Below are 11,454 nucleotides of genomic sequence, written 5' to 3'. Positions count from 1 at the left end.
AGTGGTCTTTGATCCAGGTAGGTGGGAATGGATGAAGCAGATGACAGAGGTGAGGTCCAAGTCTGAAGGAGGAAGGTAAACCTTCAAATGTGGTTCCAGTAGCTCTGCTTGAATGAAAATCCGTTGGAGAAGCGCCGTCTTATGTCTCTGACTCTCCCAGAGGGACATCTGTGAGCCAACATCATCATGCTTTTATTTTCTCTAAGGATTCTGCTTCAGCTCCAGTGATGGTCCATCATGTCCACAGGGAGGACCAGGAGACTCTCCTGCGAGTGGGAGGGTCTCCATAATCTCTTTTTTTTTTTTTTTAAGATTTTATTTATTTGACAGATAGAGATCACAAGTAGGCAGAGAGGCAGGCAGAGAGAGCAAGGGAAGCAGGCTCCCTGCTGAGCAGAGAGCCCCATGTGGGGCTCGATCCCAGAACCCTGAGATCATGACCTGAGCCGAAGGCAGAGGCTTTAACCCACTGAGCCACCCAGGTGCCCCGGGTCTCCATAATCTGAGAGCTCTTCCATTGCTTAGAGAGTCTTGGGAAAATCTCCCTATTTCTGAGGGTCTCTATGCTGGGTCTCTTCTATGTTTTGCATCACACATTTGCTTCATGTGAGAAAGTGTGCCTGAGTTGTGGTGGGCATGCTGGGGATTGGTGCGGAAATCCCCGGAACACTGGGGATAGACACCGCCTGGTTTCTGGCTTATGCTTTCCAATGTTATGGAGGCTTTAATCTTAAACATATAAAACTGAGACTCAGTCAGTTCATAGGGTAACAAAGCAGTTCCCTAGGATTAGACAATATAATTCTTTATTTCACTTCAAACGTTCAAATGTTCATTTCTCTTTGTACAAAGGAGAAGTTTCCGTTCCATGTGTTCCATTCCCCAGTGGTGAACTAATGTAACGTCTCTATTTGTTTGCTAGATTTCCTACACAAATGAATGTTACAGGGGATTCAGAACTTGTAGAACCCATAGCCTGAAATAAAGTCTCAATTCTTAGCTTATTAGTAATTGCATCATTTTATAATTTTGTTTCATAATATGAGGTTCCTGTGACTTTGTCATATGTTTTCACTTTCTTATTAGTTGTCTGTGAGACTCATCTCTACTTATAAGATCAAAAGTCCTGATATGACATGCGCATGTGGTTTATAAGAAGTGATGTAGATAGTAAATTTCCCACATTGAAAAAAATGTTCTGTTCATAAATGGAATTTTAGTTCAGGGAAAATTAATCGTAAGGCTTTTTTTTTTAATTTTAAGATTTTATTTATTATTTATTTGACAGAGATCACAAGTAGGCAGAGAAGCAGCAGAGAGAGAGGAAGGGAAACAGGCTCCTTGCTGAGCAAAGAGCCCCATGCGGGGCTTGGTCCCAGGGATCCTGGGATCATGACCTGGACCGCAAGTAGAGAGAGGCTTTAGCCCACTGAGCCACCCTCGCGCCCCAATCCTAAGGCTTTTTATTTTTTTTTAACTATTTTACTCCGAATGTATCTGGATTTAATCCCTAGTGTTCTTATAAAATGATTGTCTGCACATTTTACAACTGTGATGGCGTTTGCTTACATAGAAAGGGAAGTTACTTGCTTCTCTGCTTCGCTCTAAAGAATTGATTATAACCTTGAATTCTGTGTAAGAAGAGGAGTATATCAGTAGCAGATTACATATTTTGATGTCGCTTAAGGCCTTATTCATAATATTTTTCATTACACCTCTTCATATTTGATTTTTTTTTAAGATTTTATTTATTTATTTGATAGACAGAGATCACAAGCAGGCAGAAAGGCAGGCAGAGAGAGAGAGAGAGGAGGAAGCCGGCTCGCCGCTGAGCAGAGAGCCCGACGCGGGGCTCGATCCCAGGACCCTGAGACCATGACCTGAGGCGAAGGCAGAGGCTTTAACCCACTGAGCCACCCAGGCGCCCCATCTTCATATTTGATTTTAATGGAGATTCCTTACAGTATTACTGTGAGTGAACATAAGCCGAAATTGAAAATGCCTTTTTTTATGGATATACAGAATTAAAATTATAGTTCTATAGAGGGTTGCCTTTAAAATCATTCATATATTTTATTCTGTAGATTTTTTTAGTTAAAATTGGGCTTATTTTGGTTTTGCATATTCCATAATAATGTGCTTCCTTTTGTATGGGACTTTCCACAACATTAGTTAGTTGTGTTTTGTTTTGTTTTTTTTTAATCTATTTTTTTTTAGATTTTTTTTTTTTTAATTTGACAGACAGATCACAAGTAGGCAGAGAGGCAGTAAGAGAGAGAGAGGAGAAGGAGGCAGGCTCTCTGCTGAGCAGAGAGTCCCAATGCGGGACTCGATCCCAGGACCCTGAGATCATGACCTGAGACGAAGGCAGAGGATTTAACCACTGAGCCACCCAGGTGCCCTTAATGTATATTTTTTTTAAGAGAAAGTTTTCAACACTTTTGAACAATGCGAATGTAACTCAAATATGAATCAGGCTTATGCCCTTTCCAAATAATATTATGTTTGTATTGTCTATGTAAATATTACCCATATGTTGTTTGTAACTCATGTTATGTATTTCTGGTGGTTATGAATATTCTAGCATATCTAGTTGAGTTATAATACGAGCATTAATTTCTACATCTATATTGTTGAATTTATATTCTCTTTGCATGAGAATCACTTTCGGGGTAATCAAAAGTAATTCTTACATTTCTTTTAAAGATTTTATTTATTTGACAAAGAGAGATCACAAGTAGGCAGAGAGGCAGGCAGAGAGAGTGGAGGAAGCAGGCTCCCTGCTGAGCAGAGAGCCTGATGCGGGCTCAATCCCAGGACCCTGGGATCATGACCTGAGCCGAAGGCAGAGGCTTAACCCACTGAGCCACCCAGGCACCCTGAAGCCTTTAGTTTTTCATGTCAACCCTCTGCCCCCTTTCACTCTCCTATCTTTATGGGGTCCCCTTAATGTACATATCGGTCCACTTAGAGGTCTCTTACGAGTCCCAGACCCTGTCTTTTTCGACATCTTTCTTTGATCTTCAAGACAAGGGTCTTTAGATTGTCTGACTCTTTCTTCTGCTTGAGCAAGTCTGTGGGTGACCCAATGGTGTGTTTTTAACTTCCGTCATCGTGTTCTTTAACTCCCTGTTGCTGCTTGGCTGATTGTTATACTTCGTCTCCTTGGGTTTACATTTTGGTCATGACCTGTTTTCTGATCTCTTTGAGTTACATACCTGCTTTCTCTTCCTTTCTCCATGCGCATCTTTATGATGGTTAATTCTTTGTCATGCAAGTAAGAGTTCTTTATTAACTGAGGGTTCGTTTGTGGGATATCTTTTGTTCTCATGATGGGAACACATTTTTCTATTTCTTTTATCACCTTGTGATCTTCTGTTGACTTTTCATAATTAAAAAAAAAAAAAGCCTCTGGGCCCAGGTTTATGGACTTGCTTTGTAGAAAAGAACACAGACAATAGTAATTATGGCATCTGTCACATAAATCTGGACATTCGTCATGTCTAAATTTTGAAGTTTCCCAGGTTACAAAGTGCAGTTTCTTCTTTATAGCCCATGATACCTTACTCTGTTTCCCTTCAGATTATCATCTGTCCATTGTTTGAAGAAATATTCAACCTTTTGGTCTGAGTAGCTACCACACTGCTTCTTCCAATCTTAGTTGGTCTTCTCTTTCAATCTGGACTTGAATTGACACAGATCTGTCAATTTTGATCTTTTTTTCCTGAAAACTAAATCCTCCTATTGATACTTTCCCTTACTTGCTAAATTCTATTTTCTTCATTTCTGTTTTATGTTGAATTTCTTTTCTTCCAGGGGTGCCAGGATGTCTTGTGTTTAAGCCTTCCACATGACTTCCACTCGGGTCATGATCTCAGGGTCCTGGGACTGAATCCTGTTTCAGGCTCCCTGTTCAGCAAGGAATCGACTTGCCCCTCTCCTTGTGACCCTCACCTCACTCATGCTCTCCCTCTCTGTCTCTCTCTCTCTGTCTCAAATAAATCCTCAAAAATATTCCTTCCTGGGACGCCTGGGTGGCTCAGTTGGTTAAGCAGCTGCCTTCGGCTCAGGTCATGATCCCAGAGTCCTGGGATCGAGTCCCACATCGGGCTCCTTGCTCGGCAGGGAGCCTGCTTCTCCCTCTGCCTCTGCCTGCCACTCTGTATGCCTGTGCTCGCTCTCTCTTCCTCTCTCTCTCTGATAAATAAATAAAATCTTTAAAAAAAAAATATTCCTTCCTTCTGCTGATTTTGGGCTTATATAATGGTACTTTTCATGATTATTTGATATAGAGGAGAGTGATTTGTGTTAGACCCTGACAATACTATAGACTTTTCTATGAAGCTGTGTGGTCAGTATGTTATGTGCCAATTGATGTGTCCACAGAGGAACAAAGTCCTGATGCTTCCTACTCAGCCATAGTGCTGACGTTCTCTGATTGATTTTATGGTTGCTATGTTAGACATCCTCAGTATATTCGTCTGAAAGTAGTAAATGGAACGACTTGACTTTTCTGTTTTTCAATATCTTTCAGCTGTATCTTCACAGGGCACCCTGAACTTCCTGCCAGAGCCATGCAAAGAAGCTTCATTTCAAGATGTATCCGTGGGTCGATACAAACATAGCGTCCTTGAGAAGTTACACCTAATGATAGACTGGGATAATGATCGTAAAGGATATATCCAAATTGAGACTACTGCCCATGATAGTGAAAGATACAAAATACTTGGTAAAACCTTCCTTTTTAAGTCCATTAGTTCTGCAAGGCAGGGTGTTTCGGTCAGCAGGAGCTCCACTCAAACACTCAAACGTCCATATTTATGGATGGAGAATGTGGAACATCTGGAAAGTTACCGGGTCTGTGCTGAACATAATGATTTGAACAATTTTGAAAATAGGATTGGATTGACCATTCATTCAAATATTTCTAAACTTCAGAGATTTCAACATGGAGAAACAACTGCTAAGTGGGATCCATTTGAGAGGTCCTTCACTAAAGACTCAACCCTTCAAAATTCCCAGAGCATTTTCAGTGGAGAGGGAATTGCTCAAGGCAGTGAATCTGAGAAAAAAATTCATCCAGGCTCAAATGTTAATAAACATCTGAGGACTCATTTTGCAGAGAACCATTTCAGGCCTATTAAATGTGGGGAAGACTTTTCTCAAAGATCCATCCTTCTGTCTAACAGTATGCATATAAGAGAGAATCCTAATGAACGTGAAAGAGATTTTAACCAGTCCTCCAGTTCTGGTGATCATCCAAAAATTTATGTGGGAAAAAACCCATCCAGATATAAGAAGCCTGGGACCACGTTTAGTCAGTCATCAGGGACACATATACATAAGACAATCTGTAGTGGAGAGAAACCTTACAAAAGTAAAGAATACAGCACAGACTTTAAATTGCCATCGACCCTTACTCACCATCACGGAATTCATACTGGAGAGAAACCTTACCAATGTCAAGAATGTGGGAAGGCCTTTAAGCACAGCTCAAGTCTTACTCACCATCACAGAATTCATACTGGAGAGAAACCTTACCAATGTCAAGAATGTGGCAAGGCCTTTAACCGCAGCACAAGTTTTATTCAACATCACAGAATTCATACCGGAGAGAAACCTTACCAATGTCAAGAATGTGGGAAGGCCTTTAACAAGTCTTCATACCTTACTCAACATCACAGAATTCATACTGGAGAGAAACCTTACCAATGTCAAGAATGTGGCAAGGCCTTTAACTACAGCTCAAGTCTTACTCAACATCACAGAATTCATACTGGAGAGAAACCTTACCAATGTCAAGAATGTGGCAAGACCTTTAGCAATTCTTCACACCTTACTCAACATCACAGAATTCATACTAGAGAGAAACCTTTCCAATGTCAAGAATGTGGCAAGGCCTTTAACCGGATATCACGTCTTACTGAACATCACAGAATTCATACTGGAGAGAAACCTTACCAATGTGTAGAATGTAGCAAGGCCTTTAATGGGGAATCCAACCTTACTCGACATAACAGGATTCATACTGGAGAGAAACCTTACAAATGTGAAGAATGTGGCAAAGCCTTTAGGCAGCATTCCAAACTTACTCAACATTACAGAATTCATACTGGAGAGAAACCTTACAAATGTGAAGAATGTGGCAAGGCCTTTAGGCAGCAGTCAAACTTTATTGAACATCGCAGAATTCATTTTAGAGAGAAACCTTACAGATTTAAAGGGTGTGGGAAGGCCTTTATCCATCAGTCAGGCCTTACTACACATTACAGAGTTCATACTGAAGAGAAACCTTAGAAATATGTAGAATGTGGCAAGGCCTTTAACCAGATGTCACACCTTACTGAACATCACAGAATTCATACTGGAGAGAAACCTTACCAATGTGTAGAATGTAGCAAGGCCTTTAAGGGGGAATACAACCTTACTGAACATCACAGAATTCATACTGGACAGAAACCTTACCAATGTGAAGAATGTGGCAAGGCCTTTAGGTGGCAGTCAAACCTTATTGAACATCACACAACGCATTTTAGAGAGAAACCTTACAAATGTAAAGAGTGTGGGAAGGTCTTTAAGCAGTGCTCAGTCCTTATTCACCATCACAGAATTCATACGCGAGAGAACACTTACAAATATAAAGAATGTGGGAAGGTCTTCAAGCAGTTCTCAGCCATTGCTCACCATCACGGAATTCATACTGGAGAGAAAAACGTACAAATGTAAAGACTGTGGCAAGGACTTGAGCAGACATTCAAGCCGTAGTCAACACCACAAAATCCATACTGGAGAGAAGCCTTACAAATGTAAAGAATGTGGCAAGACATTGAAGAGGGAATCCAACCTTACTCAACATCACAGAATTCATACTGAAGAGAAACGTTATAATTGTGAAGAATGTGGCAAGGCCTTTATGTTCCATTCAGGCCTTACTTGCCATCAGAGAATTCATGTGGTAAGAAACATTACAAATGTCAAGTATGTGGCAAGGCCCTTAAGTGGCATGCATCCCATTGTGTACATCCCTTAAGTCATACTGGAGAGAAACCTTAGAAATGTAAAGAATGTGGCCAGGGCTTTATCCAGCAGTCACACCTTATGCAACATCACAGAATTCCTCCTGGAACTAGTCCTAACAAATTTGAAGACTGAGAGAATTTGGGAGGACTGCTGTTCTAATTCCACATCAGAGAATTCAATTTGGAGAGTGATTATACACTCGTAATGAATGTGGCAAGACCTTTAAGCAATGCTAAACCCTTGTTCCTTATCCAAGTATGTAGTGGAGGTGATTTTACAAATACAGAAATTCTGCAAACCCTTTCCTGGTGCTCAAGCCTCTCCCAGCATTACAGAATTCATAGTAGAGAGAAATCTTGTAAAGAATGTGGTAAAGCTTTTGGATTGCTCAACACTTAAGTCAGCATCCCAGAGTTCATACTGAGGAGAACTACTAGAAATGGAAAGAACATGGCAGGCCTCTGACTGGACGTCATAACTTGCTCAACATCATTGTTTTCATCCAGGAGCAAAACTGTAATATGTAAAGACAATGGCCAAGCCTTTAACTAGAATTCAGTCCTTACTTGGTATCCCAAAATGCAGTCTTGGGTCAAACTCTACAAACATAATGAATGAGGAAAGACTGTCTCTTACAGTTTAGGAAACATCAGAGAGTTCAGGGAAGAAAAGGAACTTGACAGAGAAAAGTCCATAGAAACGTATTTAATTGAACATCAAATGTCAGTAAATGTCATAGAATTTCCAGAACAAAGCAGTACACCAGTCACTCTCTTCTTAGATTATATCAAAAAAGTCTTTTTTTTTTTTTTAAGATTTTATTTATTTATTTGTCAGGGACAGAGGGAGAGAGAGTGAGCGAGCACAGGGAGGCAGAGAGGTAGGCAGAGGCAGAGGGAGAAGCAGGCTCCCCGCCGAGCAAGGAGCCCGATGTGGGACTGGATCCCAGGACCCTGGGATCATGACCTGAGCCCAACGCAGCCGCTCAACCAACCGAGCCACCCAGGCGTCCCTCAAAAAAGTCTTAATGCAAAATTAGTTAGATAATGTATGTGCTATTATGCTTCAAAAGATAGAAGGGATTTTCACATGAGTATAATTTCAGTGTGTTTGTGTTTCCATTGATCCTATATGAGATTTGTGACTTGCAATTATTCATGCCTTTCTACTCTTAGAACTCTTCAGAATATTCATTTATTCCTAGTGAGTGTGTGAAAGTATGTGGGTCATCGTTGTTGCATCAGGGATATGAGAAGCCCTTCTTCTTTAGGTGGGACTCATGCATATCTAATTTTCCATGGAAGATGAAGGACTGTGTAACATACAATATATGAGGAAAATCTAAATGAATATTCCTCCTGTGGTTATAACATTGATATAGATCCTCATGAAGTAGTTGTTCAGGACATCATTCTCCATTTATTAAAACTAAAAAAAAAAAAAAAAAATTGTGACCATTACCAATTACATGTTTTACTAATTGGTGTTTTTAATGAAAACAAGATGGCAGTCTTCACAGTAGTAATTGTTAGAGAGTATGAGTTGATGGGGTTGAAATGAAGAAATCCTGACAGATATCAGAGAATAGCTAACTTCTGTAAAATGACATACACTCGTACATCCACATTTTTAGAGAATTACCAGAGTCCTGAAAGTGTTTTCGTATGAAATACTAAGCTGGTAAGCAGTTAAAATAGAGTGCTACCAGATGTCTTCTCTAAGCCTCACGGTAATGACAAAATCAAAGCAATGTAGTAGATACAGAACACATAAAGAGAAAATAATCTGGGGCGCCTGGGTGGCTCAGCGGTTTAAGCCGCTGCCTTCGGCTCAGGTCATGATCTCAGGGTCCTGGGATCGAGTCCCACATCGGGCTCTCTGCTCAGCGGGGAGCCTGCTTCCCTCCCTCTCTCTGCCTGCCTCTCTACTTGTGATCTCTCTCTGTCAAATAAATAAAATCTTTAAAAAAAAAAAAAAGAAAAGAAAATAATCTAAGTATTCCCCTCTTTAAAATCATCAAATCACAATGATAGCTAATGAATAAGAAAGCGATGAATAAATCTAAACAGCCAGACTGTAACCCCATACTTGTAGTGATACTTGCTTTAAATATAAAGGACCTAAATTCTTGAATCCAAAGATACAGATTGCCTGAAAGGAAAGAAATACAAGACCCAACCGTATACAGGCTTGAAGAGAATCATTTCAGCTTTAAGAACACTCTGACTGAAAGTGCAGGTGTGAAAACGAATATTCCATGCAAATGGAATAAAAAAGCAGGTTAGCTCTGCTTACATCAGTGAAAATAAACTTTAAGCCAGAGAGTGTAGTAAAACATGGCAAAGCTCATTTAACATAACGGGCTGACTTTGTGCAGTGTTCATAATGATCTATTTTTTGGCAGAATGTCAAAAAAGACTTCCACCATTGTTTTGGTTTTGGAAGGACAGGGCAGTTTTTCTTTATATTCAGTTGCAAATGATAGGCTTCCTATGGGTCACCTTTGCCTTAGTTGTGATAGTGGATTTAGTCCAAGCTGGGGTTTTTTTGGAAATGTACATCTTCCCGTAAGAAACCCTTATATTCTGTTGCTTCAACGTTTCTAGCATTGCTTAGCTATGACCAACAGTTGTATACGTTATATATGCATTTACTAAATATAAAAGGTTCACTCCTTTAATTTTGGAGAAAGGTAGCTAACACGTGTAGTTATGATTTGTTACATTAAAGCTGTAGGTCTGTGTATTCATGTAGAGTCTGTAGTGACAAGACATTTCTCTTTATTGCTTTCTACTCCTTGAGCAAAGAACAGTCTTTTTGTGCATTGGATGGTTGTGTTGATTTGTCAAAATTTAGATACATAGGAGTCACTTAACTTTTAAAGACTAATTTTGTTTGATCTATAGTATTCTTTTATATTTTTCAAATGAATGCTTTTCCTTAAAAAGAATAAAGTAATAAAGGGGTCAATTCAACAAACAGATACAACTTTTATAATTATTTATACACTCAACATAAAAGCACATAACCTGTGAAGCAGCTATTAGCAGACAAGAACAGAGGAAGATACAGCAATACATTAGAAGGGGACCTCGAGATTGCGCCTTCAAGAATGGGTGGATTATCCAGACATCAAATGAGTGAGGGAACATCAGACTTCAATAATAAGAGGCAGGCAGACGTCCAACACTATGCAACAGCATCTGAGAACACATTCTTCTCACAGGTACATGGAGCATTCTCCAGTATAGAGTATATGTTAGACCACACAAGTCTTAATAAGTTTATGATTGAAATGATACCAAGCACCTTTTCCAACCACTATGGTGTGAAACTAGAAGTCAATTAGAAGTACAAAATGAGAAAATTCACAAATATGTGAAAAATAATCAGGCAACTTTACAATAGCCAAAAGAATGGAAGTACCTTGTACATTGCCAGGTGAGTAGATAATGGGAATATTTACAATGTATACTGGATATAATTACAATACACTTGAAAGTTGCTTAGACAATAGCTCTTAAAAATTCTTATCACATGAAAACTTGTAAGTCTCTGAGGTGATAACTTTTGCAATATATGTAAACCCTAGGGCACGTTAAAATATGTATTATATGTCAGTGAGACTGAAAAAACATTAAATAAGCCAATTAGTGGTTTCCTAGCCACAGGCATAAGAGGATAGGGATGGTGATAGTTAGAGTATGAATTCTCTTTAAGAGGAAGTTCAATACAAAATTTGACTATGGTGTGCTTGCACCGATTTGTGAGGTAGTCAAAAACCTCTTTGCACATTTGTTGTACGATTTTATTCATTTGACACTTGGGGGATAAACGGGGGGAGGCCTGGCAGAGGGAGAGGGAGAAGTAGACTCCCCAACGAGTACGGAGCCAGAGGTGGGCCTCAATCCCAGGACTCTGGAATTATGATTGAGCCACCCAGGCACCCCATCTGTTCCACTTGAACATTTTAAATGGGGGAATTCTACACTATGGAAACTGTGTGCAAATAAAACTATTACAAGGAAGCCCAAATAAGACATGCCTGCCTAAGAAGACTTAGTATTATAACCTCTCAAGACTACATAAATTCATCTATTAAACACACACACTTGTAAGAGTTCGACAGGAATTTAGGATTTAACTTTCTTGTGTGCCTTAAGATTTGTGATGATGCAAAAACAATTTTGAAAAGCACACAAGAAGGTTTGTCAACGTACACATACATAATTACTAGTATGAGTTACGTTCAATGCTTTGATGTTGGATGAAGAAAATGTAGAGATGTGAAAATCTCTCAGTTTAAGAATCAGTAGAATGGGTATCTGTGTCATTCTGTGTTTTTAATGTCTATATCTCTATAGATCTCTGTTTTTCTATATATCTCTACATATATAGAAGGAAGGAAAGCTTTCTTTATGAATTGCCTAACCT

At 39.5% G+C, this 11,454-nt stretch overlaps 1 pseudogene; it reads left to right on the top strand.

Annotated features, from left to right (window-relative positions):
- LOC125088918 (zinc finger protein 107-like) overlaps window positions 1-7,374 on the top strand; it is a 166,738-nt pseudogene extending 159,364 nt beyond the window's left edge.
- The last annotated feature ends 4,080 nt before the right edge of the window (window positions 7,375-11,454 follow it).

Source organism: Lutra lutra, chromosome 17, assembly GCF_902655055.1.
Source record: "Lutra lutra chromosome 17, mLutLut1.2, whole genome shotgun sequence".
NCBI lineage: Eukaryota > Metazoa > Chordata > Mammalia > Carnivora > Mustelidae > Lutra > Lutra lutra.
The sequence above is the reverse complement of the archived record's forward strand: the minus strand, read 5'-3'. Positions and strand labels throughout refer to the sequence as shown.